Source organism: Dermacentor variabilis, chromosome 4 (genome assembly GCF_050947875.1).
Source record: "Dermacentor variabilis isolate Ectoservices chromosome 4, ASM5094787v1, whole genome shotgun sequence".
Taxonomy (NCBI): domain Eukaryota; kingdom Metazoa; phylum Arthropoda; class Arachnida; order Ixodida; family Ixodidae; genus Dermacentor; species Dermacentor variabilis.
The window spans coordinates 191,446,047-191,454,981 of NC_134571.1; the positions used below are offsets into that span (position 1 = coordinate 191,446,047).

Below are 8,935 nucleotides of genomic sequence, written 5' to 3' on the forward strand. Positions count from 1 at the left end.
TAAAGCGACACTGTAAAAAGGAATATGAAGTAAGGCTGTTCGAATCGAGTCGAATACGAATATTCGACGAAAATGACCACCGAATACTAAATCGATAGTCGAATATTCGCTCATTTCTAAAGAAATATGACATAAAGTTGGTCAGGGGTCCGTTTGGTAAAAATGAAATCAGTCTTATTGCACTAACGCATGCGCGCAATTGTGATCACAATAACAACTCCGCACAACTCAGAAGCTTGCAGATGATGAACAACTGCTTTTAATTATCTGAGGCACTATGAAAATGACAGTAATGGATCAAAGAAACAGCATGTTACAATTTGTACATACAGTGTTGTGTTCGTTGAAGGAGAGAACTGTCATACCACGGCACCGCATGTACGAGAAGAAATGGGGAGGAAATAATTTGTTGTTTTAAATGAAATCTGCAAATGATACAGTAAAGAGAAATAATAGTGGACGAAAGAACTTATCGCCGGTGGGAGCCAAGCCTACAACATCTGCATGCGGGATCAAGAAATGTTTCACTGGCACATGACAGCTCATTTATACACTCCGGGCAACATATTTCTTGCAACATCGCGCAACTGGATTCCCAGAAAAGCTGCAAACAAAATGAACAAAACAAAGCTCGAGGCTACACAGTACAATAAAAAATTTACATAAGGGAGTATGTGAATACATAGTAGAACACAACTGCCCCGTGAGCCAAGGCACCATTGTCAGGAGTGTGCTGGCAATGAAGAAACACATTCCCGGGGTATGTAGTTACATACACAGAGGAGACAAGCTTGAAAACGACGTAATCACAGGCGCACAGATTATCAGTAGCATTCTTTTTCAAAACCATAATGTGCCGTGAATGTATACAATAAAGGCAATAGAACATCGATGCAACCTCGCGCGACTATGAGCAAAACGAGAACAAGATAAAAGCGGGAGCTAGCGTCTCGACAAGTGGATTTGTCTTCTTCAAGGCGACATATGTTTCCCTCGGCGCAGTATACTTGGGTACGGTCCTTGTAAAGGGCAAAAGGGTTAAGGCGGGTAGGTGAGGCAACGCCCGAAGGTGTGTTGGCGGCGTGGGTGTAGAAATGAAAAGAAAGGAGTGCTACACACATGGCCGCTGACACGGCCGTGCGTCAGCCGGTCGTGTGTTTCTTTGTGAAAGGGGCCTTGACCACGGCGTAGACGCAGAGTTTAAGTTCATCAAAATTGAACTTAAACTCTGCATCTTACAGACAGTCAAATTTCCCCTCTGCGCGAGAAGGAATACACAGATAATAATACCTCATCCATAAGTTCAAGACATTGCAACCAATAGGTATTGAAACGTGTACTTATCTTTATCCGGCGACCGCGTTTGGCCGCCTAACAAAAGTCATCGCGCAGCGCAGGACGCGCCTGCATATAAAAGAAGTTTCTGGAATGTTATCGATGGTTCCGTCTACTGCCTTTCACCGCAACTTGTGTAATCTGATTGCATGTATGCGCGACGCGAATAGTGTAGAACTTTGTGGAAGACATGCGGGTCCCATCGGTTAATCTGGAACATTCGACGACTGATCTATAAAAGCCGACGCGCTTGGCCCGCTGATCGGATTTTCGACGATCGCCGACTGTGTTCGCCGCTCTCGTTGTGCTTTAAATGTAGCATTTTCTGTGGGCACAAGTTCGCCCAATAAAAGCTAGTTTTGCCTTTCACAGTATTGCTACTGTGTTCTTTAACGTCACGACCACATGACATCTGGTGGAGGTGCTTTTCGTTCATGTACGGGAGCCCCCGACAAGCCGTGATCCCAGCCCTGACCGCAAAGAGAACACCATCGTAGTCCCGGACCATCGAGCAAGCCGCCATCTTCAACAGCTGCCTCCGCAGCACGGACTTCTACCTGAGAAGACCAAGAAGATTGTGGCCAAGGCAACCACAATGGCAGCCCTAGCGTCCCCCATCGTGCTGCACCAGCCCAGGGAGCCTCCGAAGTTCCGCGGTTCAACATTCGAGGACCTGTAAACCTGGCTTGAGACGTATGAGAGGGTCACTGCATTTAACAGCTGGAACAGCGACGACAAACTGCGACACGTCTTCTTCGAATAGGAAGACGCTGCCAGGACGTGGTTCGAGAACCGAGAAGCCACCTTAACGACGTGGGACCTGTTCCGCAGTGGCTTCCTGCAGACCTTCACAAGCGTCGTACGCCGAGAACGAGCCCAAGCACTACTAGAAACCCCAGTGCAGCTGCCTAATGAAACCACCGCGATCTTTACAGAAGAAATGAGCCGCCTATTTCGCCACGCCGACCCGGAAATGTCCGAGGAGAAGACAGTCCACTTACTGATGCGTGGTGTAAAGGAGGAACTTTTCGCCGGGATGGTACGAAGCCCACCGAAGACCGTCGACAAGTTTCTTCGCAAGGCCACTAGCATCGAGAAGACACTGGAAATGCGGAACCGGCAAGTCGACGGCCGCATGAACTCGACAAACTACGCCGGAGTTCAGTCACTGGCCACCGACGACCTACGCGAGACTATCCGAGCGGTCGTGCGGGAGGAGCTACAGAAGCTGTTCCCATCATCACAGCCTCAAGTGGCTTCGATTGCCGACGCCGTACGGGAGCAGCTCCAACAACTCCGAGTAGCCCCGGAATCGCCGCAGCCTCAGCCGCAAGCGGTGACCTGCGCCGCCGTCGCCCGCCGTCAAGGTCCCCCTCCACGACCGCGCCAGGGCCCCGTAACGCCACAATTCCGTGAACCACCGCCGCCGCCGCCAGCACGCCCCCCTGCCGCCCAGCTCGCCTACACGAGGAAGACAGGCGTTTGGCGCGCTCCTGACCACCGCCCTCTCTGCTACCACTGCGGAGAAGCGGATCACGTCTACCGACGATGTCCATACCGGGAGATTGGACTGCGAGAATTCGCCGTCAACGCTCCGCGCCCGCAGCAAGGTGAACGCCCTCGCGATATCGCCGACTACCTCGCCGCTACTCAGTGGAGCTCTCGACGACCACCGCGTTCGCCATCACCAGGCCGCTACCTGTTGCCGCAGCGCCGACCATACACTGGCCCAGCCCGGGGCCGGTCAGCGAGCCCATATCCGGAAAACTAAAAGCAGCAACCGATGGAGGTGCGGTTGCTGTTCGTCGAACTGACGAAGATCCTCCGCCGCCGACGAAGACGCCGAAGAAACTACCTCGACGACATAACGACACGCCGCCGTCCCGACGAAGTCGGGAAGCAAAGAATACGACGAGGAAAGACGATCTGACGACGTGACGTTGCAGCTTCAGTTCAACACGACGCAGCCGTGATCCGACGCCAAGACCTAACTGCAACGCCAGACAATAAACCACGGACCTCGACGTGCTTCTCGGCGGTCACGCAGTTACCGCCTTAGTGGACACAGGGGCCGATTACTCCGTAATGAATGGACACATCGCCGCCCAGTTGAAGAAGGTTAAGGTTGCATGGGAGGGCCCTCAAATTCGGCCCGCTGGAGGGCACCTCATCACGCCGACTGTAATCTGCACGGCAAGAATAACCATTCACGACTGGACTTACCCTGCCACCTTCGTTATCCTCCAACAGTGTTCACGAGACGTCATTCTCGGTATGGACTTCCTGAACCAACACTGCGCAATCATCGACGTGAAGTCGAAGTCAATAACGCTGTCGGAAGATAAAACGATACTGCCGGAGAGCCCTCGTAGTCACCACGTGGTGCCATGAGTGTGCTCGAAGATCAAGTGAGCATCCCGCCGCGCTCCACCATTGTTATTTCGGTCGCCACCGAAACACCCGCTGACGTAGAAGGCGTCATCGAAGGCAACCAACGTCTACTGCTAGACCATGAAATTTGCGTCGCAAGAGGGCTAGCTCGACTGCATGGAGGGAAAACTGAAGTGTTGCGGACAAACTTCAGCCAGGAGTTCAAGCACATCAACAAGGGCACGACGATCGCGCACATCGAGGAAATTCTGGAAACCAGTAATGCGTTTGTCCTTTCGGATTCCGCCGCATCTACCCCGACGACGATGGTTCCCGAACCAGACTACGAAATTGATCCAAGTCTCCCCGTGATTAAGCAACAGCAGCTCAGAAGTCTGCTCCGACGATGGAAAGGCTGCTTTTCGACGTCATCGAGGATTCGACAAACACCAGTCGCCAAGCATCGCATAATCACCGAGGAGTGCGCTCGACCACTCCGCCAAACCCCTTACCGAGTTTCGCCGCGAGAACGTGCAGCTATAAGAAAACAAGTCGACGAAATGCTGCGCAACGACATCATCCAGCCGTCGAGAAGCCCGTGGGGATCCCCTGTTGTCCTGGTAAAGAAAAAGGACGTAACCCTACGTTTCTGCGTCGATTATCGCCGTCTGAACAAGTTCACGAAGAAGGACGTATACACCCTCCCAAGGATAGACGACGCATTGGATCGGCTCTGTAACGCTAAATACTTCTGGTCCATGGACCTGAAGTCTGGCAATTGGCAAATAGAAGTCGACGAAAGAGATCGCGAAAAGACGGCCTTCATCACCCCAGAAGGCCTCTACGAGTTCAAGGTTATGCCATTCGGACTGTGCTCGGCGCCTGCAACGTTCCAGAGCGTCATGGACACGGTGTTAGCAGGATTGAAGTGGCAGACCTGTCTCGTTTACTTGGATGACGTCGTCGTCTTCGCCAGAAATTTCGACGATCACCTCAAGCGGCTTGCGACAGTACTAGAGGCCATCAAGTCATCAGGGCTTACTCTGAAACCGGAAAAATGCCGCTTCGCTTACGATGAGCTTCTGTTCTTAGGCCACGTAATCAGAAAGTCTGGTGTCCGTGCAGACCCGCAAAAGACAGCTGCAATCGCACAGTTCCCGCAACCCATCAACAAGAAGGCAGTGCGTAGATTCCTTGGCATGTGCGCCTACTACAGGCGCTTTGTCAAGGACTTTTCACGCAGCGCCGAGCCGTTGACACGTCTAACTAAATGTGATGTTGAGTTCAAGTGGGAAACGCCGGAGGCCAACACATTTGAAGAACTAAAACGACGCATGCAGTCGCCGCCGGTACTTGCGCACTTCGACGAGTACGCCGATACAGAAATTCATACTGACACCAGTAGCCTAGGCCTCGGTGCCGTTCTAGTCCACAGGAGAAACGGAGTCGAACAGGTGATAGCTTACGCTAGCCGGTCGCTGTCAAAAGCGGAAGGCAACTATTCTACGACCGAAAAGGAATGCCTCGCCATCGTTTGGGTTACAGCTAAATTTCGCCCCTATCTTTATGGCAGGCCATTCAAAGTCGTCAGTGACCATCAACGCGTTGTGTTGGCTAGCAAATATAAAGGATCCTTCAGGACCACTGGCGTGGCGGAGCCTCAGACTACAAGAATACATCATCACTGTAACCTACAAGTCCGGACGAAAACACTCCGATGCCGATTGCCTATCACGCGCCCCCATTGACCCGCCGCCGCAAGACGACGAGAATGACGACACCTTCCTTGGAATGATAAGCGCGGAAGACTTCGCTGAGCAGCAACGGGTAGACCCGGAGCTAAAAGGCCTCGTCGAATATTTGGAAGGGCACAGCGACGTTCTCCCCAGGGCATTTAGGCACGGATTATCTTCCTTCACGCTTCAAAACAATCTACCCGTGAAGAAGAGCTTCTCACCAGTCCGCGCCAACTACCTTCTTGTTGTCCCGTCAGGACTTCGTCCAGTAGTATTGCACGCCCTACATGACGATCTGACCGCTGGACACTACGGATTTTTCCGGACACTATCGAGGATACAAGAAAAGTATTATTGGCCGCGCCTGACCACTGACGTCGCCCGTTATGTCAGAACATGCCGAGACTGTCAGCGACGCAAGACACCGCCGACAAGGCCAGCCGGATTACTACAGCCAATCGAGCCTCCTTGCCGACCATTCCAGAAGATCGGGATGGACTTGCTGGGACCCTTTCCGACGTCAACAACCGGAAATAAGTGGATCGTCGTGGCGACGGACTACCTCACCCGCTTCGCTGAAACTAAAGCACTGCCGAAAGGTAGCGCAGCCGAAGTGGCGAAATTCTTTGTCGAAAACATCCTTCAGCGACATGGCGCCCCAGAAGTCCTCATCACCGACAGAGGAACGGCCTTTACAGCGGAGCTCACCCAAGCCATTCTAAAATACAGTCATACAAGGCACAGGAGGACAACGGCCTACCACCTGCAGACGAATGGTCTTACGGAGCGGCTGAATAAGACCCTCGCCGACATGCTAGCGATGTACTTCGACGTCGAACACAAGACCTAGGATGCTGTCCTGCCGTGCATAACATTCGCTTACAACACGGCGGTGCAAGAAACAACACAGATCACGCCGTTCAAGCTGGTCTACGGCAGGAACCCGACTACGACGCTCGACGCCATGCTGCCGCACGTCACTGACGAGGAGAACCTTGACGTCGCTACCTATCTCCAGCGCGCCGAAGAAGCCCGACAGCTCGCCCGCCTGCTGATCAAGAATTAGCATAGGACCGACAGCCGACACTACAACCTCCGACGACGCTTCGTCGAGTACCAGCCCGGCGATCATGTTTGAGTATGGACCCCGATACGCCGACGAGGACTCAGTGAGAAACTGCGACGCTATTTCGGACCCTACAAGGTCATCCGACGTATTGGCGCACTGGACTATGAGGTCGTGCCAGACGCCATTTCGCATTCACAGCGGCGCCGCGCACGATCTGAAGTGGTCCACGTGGTGCGCCTTAAACCCTTTTATGGACGCTGACGAACTTCCTTATTTTGTTGTTTTCTTTGCTACGTGTGCTTCTTTTTTTATTACTTTCGTTTGTTTGCAGCATCGGGTCGATGCTTTTTAAGAGGGGGTAATGACACGCGTACTTATCTTTATCGGGCGACCGCGTTTGGCCGCCTAACAAATGTTATCGCGCAGCGCAGGACGCGCCTGCATGTAAAACAAGTTTCTGGAATGTTATCGATGGTTCCGTCTATACTGTCTTTGACGGCAACTTGTGTAATCTGATTGCATGTATGCGCGACGCGAATAGTGTAGAACTTTGTAGAAGACACGCGGGTCCCATCAGTTAATCTTGAACATTCGACGACTCATCTATAAAAGCCGACGCGCTTGACCCGCTGATCTGATTTTCGACGATCGCCGACTGTGTTCGCTGCTCTCGTTGTGCTTTAAATGTAGCATGTTCTGTGGCCTCAAGTTCGCCCAATAAAAGCTAGTTTTGCCTTTCACAGTATTGCTGCTGTGTTCTTTAACGTCACGACCAGATGACAGTATTAACGTCTCAATAGGTGCTTTAGAATTTATTCACTACACTCTAAGAAAAAAAGTAGCGACCCTTGCTCCATTAAGGGAAAAACGGCGATGTATCCCATGTGCGTCTTTAAATGGAGCGAATTTCCTCCCTGATCCATGGGAGCAACGGTTTCTCCCTCTCCAAAACCAACATGGCCGACTCCAGGCAAGCCAAGGTATGGATACGACTAGGCCTACGAACTGCGGTAGTGCGCTGCTGGAAAACAACGTACGCGTCATAAGCGTAGTGTATGTTACAGAACTTTGCAAGAAAAGAAAAAAACAAGTTCGCTAAGCTTTCTTTGGAGCATACGAGGAACCAGGTGCAAGTAGGACACGATTTTGCAGCGATGCCTTCCACTCGACTGCCACGCTTATCACCCACCATTGACGGCTGGCTGATCACGTTAATAACGCGGGCGGAGCGTTGCTCTAAGCACTGTCGAAGCGCGAAAAGGAATGGCATCGCTAAAGATCGCAGCGTTGAAATTACGTAAACATAGGGATATCTATACATTAATCCGTCGCACACATACACACACGCTTATGTAAACAACGCCCTTAGCGCCACGTGGAGAGGCTTCAAATTACTAAACCGTATAGTTACTGCTCGGCTCGATAAATGGCGCTAAAAGCTAACGAAAAAAAAAGAAGCTGCCGTTCCATTTTGCACTTTCCCTTGGGCAAGGACACACAACACTTCAAAGACATACTGTGCGCAACAGTATCAAAAGAAGCCAGCAAAGACACCAAGGACAGCACAAGGGAAATTACTTGTACTTCATAATTGAATTAAAGAAATGATAAATTAATGGAAGTGAAAGTGGATGAAAAAATAACTTGCCACAGGTGGGAAACGATTCCACGTCTTTACATTACGCGTGCGTCACTCTGCCAATTGAGCTACCACAGCGCCGTTTTCCGATCCACTTTATGTGGTATTTAGGTGTCACTACTAGAACAAACCTTGGGAGTGTTAGCCAGCGCCACCACTCACACACCTTGGCGGCGGACGTGGAACATGCTTTCTCCCGCAGGCGTCGCGAGTTTCTGGGTGAAGGGAACTGGTCATAGTGGTCAACCAGTCTAAGTGGATGGGCAAAGGCTCCGCGGTAGCTCAATTGGTTAGAGCATCGCACGCGTAATGCGAAGACGTGGGATCGTTCCCCACCTGCGGCAAGTTGTTTTTTCATCCACTTCCATTATTTTATCATTTCTTTCATTCAATCTTCAAGTACATGTAATTTCCCCTGAGTTGCCCTTGGTCTCTTTTTTTGTTGGCTGCTTATGCTATTATTAACAGATCGCGCCCCTCTGTTAACCCCTTTATTCTCGTTCTATGTACAACAGAGCAACATGGAGCATTTTCACACGTACTGCGCAGAACATAGCAACCACAAACACACAACACACGGCACATACACAAACACTGCTCGAGCTGTCTATATCCATACGCCTTGTAAGCTTCTTATAGTTTCGACCTGCATTCTGATACCAGTGAGTGACACTCTGTTATACGTAATTGAGCAATAAATTTCTATAAAATACTTGTTTAGGTATAGTCACATGATAGGCACGGCAAATCCACACAGACATGTTAATATAAAACCACACTGTAATT

At 51.0% G+C, this 8,935-nt stretch overlaps 1 non-coding gene across 1 annotated transcript; it reads left to right on the forward strand.

The window, feature by feature from the left end:
- Positions 1 to 8,420: 8,420 nt before the first annotated feature.
- On the forward strand, positions 8,421 to 8,493 carry TRNAT-CGU (transfer RNA threonine (anticodon CGU)). Its single transcript has one exon. It is a non-coding gene; the product is annotated as a tRNA-Thr (tRNA).
- The last annotated feature ends 442 nt before the right edge of the window (positions 8,494 to 8,935 follow it).